Below are 14,164 nucleotides of genomic sequence, written 5' to 3'. Positions count from 1 at the left end.
ATAAGACGTCCGTGTTGCAGGAGAGGGAGGCTATGCATCGATCGCCTGGCCTGCGTGAGCCACGCGGAACACACACTTCATTACGTTCGCGGTTCCTCTGTGTCCGCGGGCTGTTTTGCAGCCATTAGCGTGTAACACAGGGGGGGGGGAATGTGTCTTGCCCCCTGCCACTGGGTGCACATGATCGATCCGCAGTGCAGTGATGCAGGGGCGATCCGTACAGTAGTGTGCGGGGTGGGTATCGCTGCCGTGTCTGGCCCTACTGTTCAGGGAACGCGTTCCCCAGTGAACCCGGGCCTTTACGACAGACCTGACCCAGAACTCTGACCCAGAACTCTGCCCCTTCAGAGAGTCTGAGACGCGGAGGCTAACCGCCTGATATGCTGATATGCCTTTGATGAGTTTGGTTCTTTGGCTCATGTGTCACATATGCAATGTGTACAGTACATAATTATTTGGACAGTACTTGCCGTCTCTTTCGCTCTCCTCCCTCTCTCCCTGCCATCTCTTTCTCTCTCCTCCCTCCTCCCTCTCTCCCTGTTGTCTCCTTCGCTCTCCTCCCTCTTCCCCCTCTCCCTGCCCTCTCCCTGCTCTCCTCTCCCCCGTGGACACACTGCTTTGTGTCAAGAGGGCTGCTGATGCTATCTTGTGCTACTTAAAGATTTGGGAGCAGCGGGAGGAGCTCTCTTAATCCCCCTGCTTCGGCTGTTATCGCAAGGTGACATTGGGGCCGGAGGAATTCTTTGTGATTTCCCCCAGAATGCTTTTTGCGCTTTCCCCAGAATGCTTTGCGCTTTCCCCAGAATGCTTTGCGCTTTGCCCAGAATGCTTTGCGATTTACCCACAATGCTTTGAGATTTACCCACAATGCTTTGTGCTTCCCTCTTCATTCTTTTTTAAGTTCCCACAGGCAGTTTGGCTCTGGATTTTGGCTCATAGGAAGCCAGCCTTAGTCTGCAGTTAACCGATGGCGCATACTGAAGGTCCGCTTTTTGTTTGAAGGAGGTGTGGATGAGAGCAGGCCGGTCCCTCTGAGCGGGCGTCTGTATTGGTGGCGTGACATCACCACTGAGGGCATGAAGTCCTCCATCTGTTTACTGTGTGGGAAGGCGGCTCAACCCTGAATTTGCAGGTACAGGATTGGATTAGCCATATGCTTAACTTAATTTGACTTGGAAAATGCAGAAGTACATGGGCTTTGTGATTTCACCAACCTACAGCCCTGGAACCTTATCTGAAAAAGCTGTGTCATGGCATGGAATGCTGTTTAAAACGGCGTGGCCTGGTCACCTGTAATTCCAGGGCAAAGCTGTGTGCGCTGTGTGAAAAGCTGAAAGCCACTGTGGAAGGGAAAGGGCGCCATCCAGTGGCCGCCCCGGGCACTACGTCCACTGTGAAATTTTGTGAAGTTGCAGACTCTAATCAGAGAAATCCTGCCACCTGCTGCCACAGCCACAAACACCCGTTCATCTTAATTTTCACATTTCATTGGCCTATGACGTAGTTCTCTGTCCTAAATGCAGCCGTTTACCGTATGCTTCTGTTTTATGTTTGCCTCTATTTTAAAATAAGCACTGAGGTTGATTAATGCAACGTTGGACGTGCTTGAGAACGTGGTTCATGAACTGGCGTGAAAATATGAATTATGAATATGGTTGAGCGTATCGGGAACATTGCGCTGCAGAGAATAATTCAGACACTGAGAACGGTTAAATGGTTAGCATTTATATAGCGCCTTTATCCAAAGCGCTGATGCTTCTCATTCCACCCATTCATACGCACACTGACGGCGATTGGCTGCCATGCAAGGCGCCGACCAGCTCGTCAGGAGCGTTTGGGGGGTAGGTGTCTGGCTCAGGGCCACTTCAACACAGCCCGGGCGGGGGATCGAACCGGCAACCCTCCGACTGCTCTTACTGCCTGAGCCGTGTCGCCCCATGGGACACGGGACATGACGTAAATTGCGTAGATAAAATTGACATTTGAAACATGTCTGCGTGACTGCCTCTCTATTGCTCAAAATATTTTGTGATGATGCAGACAAAAACCTTTCAAAGAATTCTGTCAGGGGGGAAAAAAAACAAACCTCAAGGAAAAATAAATAAATGCTAAAATAGAGGAAACTCAGCACTTTAAATAATGAGAGAACATAAGGACTAGTGTCATGGCGTCCCATGACCCCATGGGGGCGGCCTGTAATGTAATAATAATGTAATAATAATGTAATAATGATGTAATAATGACCGTAATGAGAACTCACCATGATGGTATTGCGGGTTGTACACAATTTTGGAGAATGGTATAATTCACCGAACAGTATGCCAAGAAGGTTGGAACAAGAGACTGCTTTGGAGGAGGATGTGTGTCAGAATCAAGAAAATACTCTCGAGATGTGCAAATGGAAATAAACTGATGTGAACATCGCAGCCCACCTGTCGTACGCACGTACCACAAAACCAAATAAAGAAATGCAAGTCGGGAATATATTGGCCGACAAGTATTGTGACTGAACTTAAACAAATATTCATGGAAATGTAGAAAAGCATTGTGTGAAAAATGCCGGACTGAAAAACTAAATGAATGAAGTGCATTCCATATGTATTTGGACAGAAACACTTTTTTGGTGTTTTCAGTCTGTACTCCGGCAAACAAACGGTTGAATAAAACAATCGCTGTTGTTAAGGTACAGACTTTCAGCTTTAATTTGAGGATCCATATTGGGGGGGGAACCACTTAGGAATTATAACCCTTTTTATACATAGCCAAAACTAATTGGGCAAATGAACACAAACTGAAATAATGTCATCATATTCAATATTTCATTGCAAATCCTTTGCAGTTAATGACATCACCAGACGCTTGGTATCTTCCCTGGTCATGCTCTACCAGGCCTGTACTGCAGCCCTCTTCAGCTCCTGCTTGTTCTGGGGGCTATTTGCCTTCAGGCTGGTCTTCTGCATGTAAAATGCATGTTCAGATGGATTGAGGTCAGGTGATTGACTTGGCCAGTCAAGAACATTCCACTTTTTAGCCTGAAAAAACTTGGTTGCATTGGATATGTTTCGGATCATTGTCATGTTTAATGAAATAAACTCATTTATTGGGCAAATAGCTTTATTTAAATGTAGAAAATAACTAATGGAACAGGTGAAATATCAGGTTATTCAGAAAACACAATACTGCAATAGTTATTTTCTTTATTATTTGAAGCAATGCATTTAAATTGACCATTTGTTCATCGATCAGTTCACTAATATTTAAAGATTATAAAGGTGCAAACAGTTGATTTGCCATTCAAAATATTTTTTCTTCATTCTTATTTCTAGTTTCAGATGAACTATTGCTTTCTCTCACAGATCGACCACCTGCTTTGGACACAGTTTGTGCTGCCCCATTTCAAAGCACCAGGTCCAGTGTATGCACATCCTTTTTGGTTTCTCTTCCCATCTGGTTCTCCGGGCTTCCAGAACCTGGGAGAAAAGCAGAGGGAGTCTGAGACAATTGATGCTTCTCATTCACCCATTCATACACACACTCACACACCAACGGCAATTGGCTGCCATGCAAGGCACCAACCAGCGCATCAGGAGCATTTGGAGGTTAGGTGTCTTGCTCTGGGACACTTCGACACACCCAGGGCGGGATCGAACCGGCAACCCTCCGACTGCCAGACGACTGCTCTTACCTCCTGAGCCAATGTATGTTAAAAGACATACAATTGTGTTAAAATAAATAGCAGTGTGTTAAAAAAAGTGAATAAAGTGCAAATATTTTTTAAACAGCTTTTAGTTCAATGTAGTGGAAACATTACGTTGTACTGTACTATTGTATTGTATTGTATTGTATGTTCTGTGTTGGACCCCCTCGAAAACGAGATGGCTCATCTCTAGGGGTTATCTATTAATAAATTTGAAATTTGAAATTTATACAGTTTGAAGAGAGTATGAAGAGAAAAATGTCGACACTGCCATTTTTTTTTAACAGATTAATATTTTCTTTGCTTCCTGTAAAAGAATAATGCAGACATGATAAAATTTGCTAATGTTTTGATTTGGAATTGAATGACAAACACAGTCACGTACACCATACATACACAGAGGCTCTCATTTACCGATCCAGCCCGCACATCGTTCCCATAAACCGCAATACCCACAAAAATTAAGTAGGAGGTAGGTACAACAGAATGTGTTGATGACAATGACAGTAGTAGTAATAATAATAATAATGGTAATAATGATGATAATAATAATAGTAACAAAATAACCAACAAGCAAATACAGTGATGCAATGGTAAAGGAGCAGGAAGACAGTAGCATTAGAAGCAGCAACATGACGCTTTAAGAAAGGGTAATAATGAAGGGTAATATATTTAATATTTATATTGGATGCATTTGAAAATGCATTGGAGCCAATGGTAATGTCTTCGAGCATTGAGGGGTAACCAGTTCAGAGTTTCATACATAGAGCAATGATGAGTTTGATAGGGACACCTTAGAATAAATCGACAGAGACTATTGTAAATAACATTAAGGGGTTGAAGATGTGTTTCGAAGGTGTTCTGATAAACAATGTCAGCATAATCCAATATTGGCAATAACAACTGTGTAACTTTTTCTCATCTGAAAAGTAAGGCAATTTATGGAGCGATACAGTATGCCCAAATTGCGACTTAGTTTGTTAGTGATAGTCTCAATATGTTGTTTAAAAGAAAGCACTGGGTCGATCCAAAGTCCAAGGTATTTATAAGTCACATGTTCAAGAGGTGATCCATCATTAAAAGAAATAGTCAGGTCTGAGGCATCACTCAGACCGTGTCCGGTACCAAGCAACATACTACATGACTTCCTTTTGTTGAGCAGTAGTTTGTTGAGTGAGAACCACTTCTGAACAGAGGCAAACTCACGTTGCAAGGATCTCTCAATTGCAGATCTGTTAGTGCTAGATGTGTAAATTGCAGTGTCGTCGGCATATAGTTGTACTTGACAGTCAGAGCAGATTTTAGGAAGGTCATTAATAAAAATGGAGAAAAGGAGTGGACCTAATGATGAGCCTTGTGGTACTCCCTTCTCGACAATTAAGTAATCGGATTGACTTCCATTGAGACTGACGCACTGGCGTCTATTGTGAAGATATGAGTTAAACCATAGTAGAGCAGTCTGGGAGACACCAATGGAATACAGTTTATCAAGAAGTAAATAGTGATCAACAATGTCGAATGCCTTGGTTAAGTCAAGAAAAATTACACCAGTGAGTTTGCCATTCTCAGAAGCAGTAAACACGTCGTTTGTAAATTTTAAGAGAGCTGTTGTTGTTGAGAAGTTAGGCCTGAAACCAGACTGGCATGGGGACAAGATGTTCAGATCAGTAACATAGCGTGATAATTGATTGAAGATTAGTTTCTCAAAGATTTTGGCTATAGAATTTATGATAGAAATAGGACGGTAGTTATTAATGTCATGGGGGTCACCTCCCTTATGAAGTGGAGTAACTATGGCACATTTCCAGGTGGAAGGGAGGGCACAGGTTGATAATGAGAGGTTAAATAAGTCACAGAGTGGATACATCAAGATATGAGCCGCTAACTTGATAAATTTAGTCTCAATGCCATCTGGTCCAGTTCCACAGTCATCTTTTAGTGCATTGATTGCACATTGGACTTCGACAGGTAGAATCTTTCGAAAGGAAAATGAACTTGTACAGGTAGAGCTACTAGAAGAATTACATGCCATGGGTCGATCAAATACACAAGAGCTACCTATAGAGGAAAAATGCTGATTAAAAACATTTGAGAGAGTGGAGGGATCGTGGATAATGTTGTTGAACCGAATCTGGGTGCTGGTATTTTTGTTTGATTTATTGAGAATATTGTTCATAGTTTTCCAGAACCGTTTAGGGTTATGCATATCATCAGATAGTTGTTTTTTGTAGAAGTCTGATTTAGCATTGCATGTTTTTGTTGTACATATGTTCCTTAGAGATCTATATTTGTCCCAGTCAGCAGGATCCTTGGTTTCTCTGGAGATCCTCCAAGCTTTATCCCGTTGACTAATCAGGTCAGAGCTGATCCAGGGTAAGTGTTTACCCTTGACCCTGATTTCCCTCCAGGGGGCATGTTTATCAATGACTCTAGCGAGTTCAGAATGTAAATAATTCCAGGCATCTTCAGCATAAGGTATAAGTGAAAACCTGTCCCAGTTTATTGAAATCAAATCATGTGTGAAATTATCGAAGTGAATGTTCTTGCATTGCCTAACTCTAATGCATTTTGGAGGAAGACTGAGAGATTTAATCTTCCATACACAGAAGAGGTCACTAAAGGTCACTAAAGCAGTCAGATAAAACACCAGAGTTTTTAATTCCGTCAGGATGCGTAACAAGGATCCAGTCTAATAAAGACGAGGATCTGGTGTGGACTCTGGTAGGCTCATTGATCAACTGGGTCAGGTTTACACTTTTGAACAGGGTTTCATCATTTGATGAAGAGCGGTCAAGCCGGTTGCTGTTGAAGTCGCCCATGATAATCATTTCACCTGGATGTTCAAGTGAGGTGAGGGTAGATAATATACATTTAGTTGAGTCGGGATGGACAGGTGGAGGTCTATAGATGCTACCAATGGTGAGATGTTTATTTTCTTGGAGTTTTAACTGAACAAAAAGACATTCAAAAAATGACGAGATTACTTTAGGAATGGTAAGTTCAGATACAAAGTGCAGGGAAATATAGCCACACCTCCTCCTCTTGTACCCCTGTCTGTTCTAAATAACATGTAATTATCAAGTTTGATCTCATTGTCACATATCTTGCTGTGCAACCATGTTTCTGAAAAAGTAAGTACATCAGGTTTGTGCTGAGCAACCCAGACTCAAATTAAGTCAATTTTTGGGAGAAGGCTCCTTATATTCAAGTGCATGATTTTTAGACCTTTAGCTGTATCAATTATCGATCAAGGGGGTTGAGTGATAGCGGATGGGGGAAGGGAAGGGTCTGAGAGAGGAAGGCAGGAGAGCCATAGCGCGCACCACATACACACACACACACACACACACACACACACACACACACACACATGACAAAAAAGGACAGAACAAATCAAGTGGCAACATAAAAACAAACAGCTCAGTCTGCATAGCTCATGAACAAGAAAATAAATTAAGGGTCCAAGACCTTTGAGAGATAATATAGGCCAAAGGAAATAGATAAATTATGAATTAAATAAGATATTATTATTATTATTATTATTATTAATAGAACATGGCCTGTGCATCCATCATCCAGAACATTCCAGGATAAACTTTGGTTGCCTTCATATTTTTATATTATTCTGACAAATTTTAATATTTGAGTCTTCATAACTAAGATAAATTAACAGCTACTCATTATTTTTCTTCACTTCCCCATTTGTTTTTACTTCAGTCCTTTTACATTAAGCCTACGTTTTGCGGCAGCTGCAACTGCTTTAGGGCAAACAAACAGGCTCCATGTGCAGGCTCGGTATAGTAGGTATGGCAGCAAAAGTTAACCGGCCTGTGATCAACAACATGCAACATAGATACATACAAGTTGTTTGTAGTTCTTGGCATTACAAGGAGGAGCAGTTGAAATTTCAGTCAATCCAAAAAGTACAAATGAGACGAGAGAAGACGAGGGTAGGAAGAGCAAAGAGAGAGAGAGAGAGAAAAAAAAAAAAAAAAAGATTGTCAGTATCGGTAGGCTATAGCACTACATGGATATTATGGAGAATCAACGGAGAACTCGGCTAGAAAAACCTCAACCTCTTCAGGGGAGCGAAACAGTTTGGTCTTACCGTCACGGACCACTTTCAGCGTGCAGGGAAAGATTATTGCATATGTACAGTCCAGGTCTCGTAGCCTCTTCTTAAGTGGGTCAAACTGTCGGCGTTTCTGGACTAGTCCTGCGCTGAAGTCCGGGTAGATGTGGACTCGTGTTCCGTTGTACACAAGCTCCTTATTTTCCCAGGAGAGCTTCATGATCTTCAACTTCTCCTGGAAATGGAGAAACTTCACCAGAATTGGTCTTGGTCCAGCTCTGGAGTTTTGCTTGAGGAAGGTTGGAGAACGATGGCAACGCTCAATGACCGGAGGAGTTGGGAAATGCGCCTCGCCCAGGAGCTGCAGGATCAGACGCTTCATGAAGCCGAGGATATCCTTACCCTCGGACTTCTCGGGGACAAAGCGTAGGTTGGAGGCCCGGCTTCTGTTCTCAGCGTCCTCGGCTCGTTCTTTCAGGTGAGCATTTTCAAGCTGTTCAATGCGTTGCGTCAGGTCCTGTAGATTATCCTCATTAGAACCAACTCTCTGCTCAAGTTCATCGACATGCTCACCCAGTGTGGCAAGAGAACCCTCAATTTTATTGAGGCTGGCCTTGACGGTATCGTGTTTTAAGTCCATATGGGAAATCATTTCGATTTTCATTTGGTGCATCCCCTCCAGAATGGTTTGTAGGGAGATTGGGTTTTGATCCATTTGATCCATTTGTAAGCCTACCGGGTTGTTCTTCTTAAAAGACGAATATTTGAGCCAGCAGACTGGAGCTTGTTGCAGGACTCACACCACGGTGACCATCTTGCAAAATATATAAACTGAATACATTTTTCAAGATTTAACTTCAAGATTACTGAACTAATATTTAGTTGCATAACCATTGTTTTTGATAACTGCTGAGTGAGCATTGCATCGAGTCAACTTCAAACAACTTCTGGCACCTAGAAACAGGTATTTCAGGCTAGGATGAATGAACTGCATTCCACAGTTCCTGTGAATTTTTTTGCTTCAGAAACTGCATTTTTAATGTCACCCCACAAATTTTCAATGAGGTTGAGGTCGGGGGATTGAGCTGGCCATTCCATTACCTCAATCCTTTTAGTCTGGAACCAAGATGTTGCTCTCTTACTTGTGTGTTTGCGGTTGTTGTCTTGTTGAAACACCCATTTCAGGGGCATTTCCTCTTCGGCATACGGCAACATAATCTCTTCAAGTATTTTGATGCATTCAAACTGATCATTGATCCCTGGTATACGAACTCAACACCATAGTAATGTAAACATCCCCATACCATGATTTTTGCGCCACCATGCTTCACTGTCTTCACAGTGTACTGTGGCTTGAATTCAGTACCCGGAGATCGTCTGACTTACCGACGAATTTTAACCCCTTCTGCTCATGCCCTTTTTTGAGCAATGGTGCTTTACGGGGGCTTTTTGCTGATAGCTTAGCTTCGATCAAACGTCTTCTGACTGGAACAGCACTTACAGGTAATTGTAGATCATCTTTTCTTCTATCAGTTTTAACAGTAGTTGCTAGTTTTCTTCCGCTGTTTTGGGTTTTTGTTGCCATTTTAAAGCCTATGAAATAATTTTAGCTGAGCATCCTATAATTTACTGCACTTCTTTATACGTTTTCCCCTCTCCAATCAAGTTTTTAATCAAATGACGTTGTTTGGAACGGCCCATTTTACTTAGCAATTCAGAAGGAAATATATTTTATAACAATGTGTGAAATATTTGCTTCCCTTCTTTCTTAATAAAGGACAATTAATGACTCCTGTTTTTTTATGGAATGACTGTATTCTCTAATTAAACTCCACACTGCTATTTCAATGAATGAGTCAATTGCTCAGAACAAGCAGCGTGCATGTCATGACAGTTGGGTCTGTTGTTTTTCTATTACACTACTACATCTACAAGTAAAGTATTTGCCATGCAGAAATATCATTACTACTAATAACAGTGCTTCATCAGGTTACTGATGTTGTACTGCTATTTTATTCAACTGTACGTAGTACAAAATGAAGAATATAACAAAATTGAGTTTTTAATACATGTTTAAAAGTATATTTATACCCTGATGCCTGGGCCTGGGCGGCCTGTAGCGTAGTGGTTAAGGTACATGACTGGGACACACAAGGTTGATGGTTCTAATCCCGGTGTAGCCACAATAAGATCCGCAGAGCCGTTGGGCCCTTGAGTATGGCCCTTAACCCTGCATTGCTTAACGGGAGGATTGTCTCCTGCTTAGTCTAATCAACTGTACGTCGCTCTGGATGAGAGCGTCTGCCAACTACCAATAATGTAATGTAATGATGCGGGTATTGTAAATGGTCATAGATTTCAGTGTTATTATGAAAAATCCATGTGAGTGAATAAAGCCTCAACTTCATAACATTAAGACATGACCGTATTACTGCAGAAATATGTTTATATTTATTATTTTGTGTGCGAGTTAAAATGAATGTGGTTTCATATGAAGTTTCTCCTCTTTCTGTGTGTGTGTGAGTGTGTGTGTGTGTGTGAGAGTGTGTGTGTGTGTGTGTTTGTGTGTGAGTGTGTGTGTGTGATGTCTCACGTTGTCTGCGGACGGGTCCCGTCCACCCAGCGGAAGAAACTCTGGTTTGGGTCTGGGTCATATAGGCCGGTCCAGTACTCTTCTATGTTTCCTGCATTTTGGCTGATGAACTCCTGAACACAGACAGAGAATGGTATCTATTTGATCCATAATGCTGAATCGTATTCATGTTGTTCTACAGTATGTCTTCATGTGTTTTTTATGTTTAAGCTCAGTATCTTCTGGCAGTTAATTCAGAGTGACCCTTACTGCTCACTGTCGGAGACGCACACAGCCCACACTGATGCATTCTGGGTCTTTCAGATACTGTGCGACAAAATGAACCACATCACACGAGATACCGCATATTACACACGCACGCACACACACACACACACACACACACACACACATACGCACGCACGCACACACACACACACGTACGCACGCACGCACACACACGTACGCACGCATGCACACACACACACTCACACATCCAAACACACACACACGCACACACACACGCACACACGCACACACACACACACTCACACACTCACACACTCACACATTCTCTCACACTCACACTCTCACACACACTCACACACACACACACACACATATGCACACACATATGCACACACACACACACACATCCACACACACACACACACATCCGCACACGCACACACACACACACACACACATCCGCACACACACACCCACACACACACACACACACACACACACACACGCACACACATGCACACACATCCACACACACACACACATCCACACACACACGCACACACACACACACACATCCACACACACGCACACACACACGCACACACACACGCACACACACACACACACACACACACACACACACACACACACACACACACACACACAAGAGGAACACCATTACAGCAGCTACTCATTGGACCTATGGTGGCAATTTCTGGTTGTTTTATTTCTATTTTATTTGTATTGCTACTTCCCTGTTTAATTCCATGTTCAATGGCTTCAATCGCTGTATCTTACCTGTTCAGCTTCGTTATTGATAATGACCAGGTCAGCTCCCTGTTCTTGGCAGTGAGTGCGACAATCGTCCCAATTCCGCTTGGTCTGTACGAAGAGGTAACACTTGCAGGAGAATGACTTCCAGCTCTCTGGACAGGATGAACTGGGTGGAGTAGGCCTGCACTGTCTCACTGTGAAGACAGATCAACAGTTTTGGCCTAATGTACTCCAGACGCACAGTTGCTTATAAAATAATGAACATCATATTTTAAAGATAGAAAAAGAAAAACGGTAATATCTGCCTTGTCTTGTTTTACTCTAGTACTCCCTAGCACTGCAGTGCAGTTACTGTAAAGTTGGCACTTGCTCTTACTCAGGTTGTCATAGTCTTTCTGTAGCCGTTCTTTATCAGTAGATAGACTGTTGTAGTTTTTCTGTAGTTGGTTTCTTTCATAACAGCACATGCCATTGTGGCCCTTGAGCTCATCCAGGGATCTCATGTCTAAGACAAACATGAGGGGAAGATATACTTCAGTTTGGAGTTTTGGAAAGGAGAAGTTGTTTTGTCATGGTTAGTGGTTTGTATTTGGTTCTTCTTGGACCCCCCCCCCCTCCTTTCTCACTAAAACAGGAAGTTGGATGATTCTCTGGTAAGGTATGCTTTACTTGTTTTAGTTTCGGTCTGAATTGAATATCTCAGGGTCTTTTCAGGTGACTGAAAACACTAAAAAGTGCATAATTTACATTCTTTGGTTTCATATAAACTATGGTACCATATTTTAACCAAGAGTTCACTGTGACACATGTTACTTCAATTCACAATTACTTCAATTCATTTTCAAAATGCTTACTTGACACAAACACTTGAATTTTCTTTTCAGTATTCATCTAGTCTTAAAGGATCACATTTATCTGCAATTTGGTGATAGTTTTTTGTTTCACGTAAAAGCAGTGATCCACTCCACACAAATTGGCCAGAAACTGAAGTACGCAGTACATGGATTGTGTGCTCTGTACCGTGTGACCAATTTCTGTCAATAAGATAAGAATCATGGTTCTAACCAACTAGTCATTCTCATAAGCTATTCTGGTAGTAATATAGTTCATTTTCAAATTACGATTATACGTTTGTATTATTATTATTATTATTAATAATAATAATAATAATAATATTACACTTTTAGCACACTCTTATTACGATAACAACAGCAGCAACAACAATAATAATTAATTATTATTGTTGTTGGTGTTGGTGTACTCACAGAGTAGGTCACACACACACACACACACACACACACACACACACTCACTGTATCATACTCACAGAGGACACACAGGGTGATGGTGGCAGTCAGTAAAATGACACACAGCAGCCCCAGAGCCACTGCAGCCTGTCTGTAGAGAGGAGAGCTTTGTCCTGCAGTCACAAGCATTACCCAGTGTAAAACAACTAATGGTAATAATATTAATAATAAAAAGAAGAAACATTATTCATATGGCACCTTTCATCTGTAAAATATAGCACTAGGATCAGAGAAATTGCAAATAATTAAAAAGATAGGACAATGTTAACTGATAATACAGTACAATAATAAAAACAACAATAAAATAAATGGTAAAACTTATTTTTATTAAGATATTTATTTTTGTGTCCTATGTCAAACATTTCACTGTAGTCTCATGTAACTGGTGAAAACAATGATAATATGATAGTATGTGCGCACTGCCCCTAGACTCCATGAGACATGGTGCACTGGAATGAGAGCCCAAATGTGTCACAATATGCTCTCCATATGCACTGCTGCTACACCTGACACTGATCCAATATGTCCAACCGCTGAAGAAAATTCAGTCTGAGGTAAACGTTCACATTTAAAGATGACATCAACAACTGTCATTATGCACCGGACAGGTGAATTACCTTACCTGTTTTCTTCGGGGTAATCTGATTCATTTCATTGTACACATGGTGGTCAGGAGAGTCCAGATTTGTGTATATACCCTCGGAAATGGTCGTAATTGATGCCGCCATTTCTGGACCGTTATGAAGAGATTGCTGCTCATGGTCTGCCTGACCTTTTTATACGTCTCCCTCATGCCATGTCACTGCTGTCTGCGGTGTTTCGCTGAAAGAGGAACTGGCCTAGACAAGTTAGTGTTTATTTCTAATTCAGTTTGACATGCACACTGAGACGCACGTCAGCATCGTTTGGGTGGCAGTCTGGTAATGCTTTGGAAAGTGAGTTTGTCATGTCTAAAGCCGAAATTAATGAAAAATAGTTAAATCTCTTCATCCTTTGAAATGTGGTTTAAGTACAGTTCCACTGAAACTCCCACTTTTTTTTGGGGGGGGGGGGGGAGATTTTTAGGTAAGATGCATAGTGGAGGTGTGGTTGTTGCTTGATTTGAGAAAAGCATATGATGCAGTCAATCACAATGTTGTTTTTACTGAAATATCACTTTTGAACTTTGTACCCAGGTACTATCAAATGTATAAAGTCTTATTTATTGAACAGGAAATGGTGTGTATGAGTCTGAAATTCAATGTCCCACAGGGGTCAATTCTAGGTCCGTTGTTATTCGGTTTATACTGGACAGTATGAGAATGACCTTCCAGGTGTCTGTCCTCCTGGTCTGCCTCGGGGTCTCCGCCCAGTTGGAGGAGCCCGGAAAACCTCCAAAGGGAGGCACCCCGGAGGCATCCTGATCAGATGCCCGAACCACCTCAATTGGCTCCTTTCGACTCGAAGGAGCAGCGGCTCTACTCCGAGCTCCCTCCGGATGTCCAAGCTCCTCA

General features: G+C 42.0%; 2 long non-coding RNA genes across 2 annotated transcripts; both read right to left on the bottom strand.

The window, feature by feature from the left end:
• Positions 1 to 3,183: 3,183 nt before the first annotated feature.
• Positions 3,184 to 11,579, bottom strand: LOC133118527 (uncharacterized). The gene is made up of 3 exons (XR_009706409.1): positions 11,389 to 11,579; positions 10,363 to 10,475; positions 3,184 to 3,470 (listed from the first exon to the last, which is right to left on the bottom strand). It is a non-coding gene; the product is annotated as an uncharacterized LOC133118527 (long non-coding RNA).
• Positions 11,580 to 11,740: 161 nt separating this feature from the next.
• LOC133118526 (uncharacterized) lies at positions 11,741 to 13,468 on the bottom strand. The gene is made up of 3 exons (XR_009706408.1): positions 13,294 to 13,468; positions 12,692 to 12,784; positions 11,741 to 11,869 (listed from the first exon to the last, which is right to left on the bottom strand). It is a non-coding gene; the product is annotated as an uncharacterized LOC133118526 (long non-coding RNA).
• Positions 13,469 to 14,164: the final 696 nt, after the last annotated feature.

Source organism: Conger conger, chromosome 18 (genome assembly GCF_963514075.1).
Source record: "Conger conger chromosome 18, fConCon1.1, whole genome shotgun sequence".
Lineage (NCBI taxonomy): Eukaryota > Metazoa > Chordata > Actinopteri > Anguilliformes > Congridae > Conger > Conger conger.
This window is presented reverse-complemented; position numbering and strand designations above follow the sequence as displayed.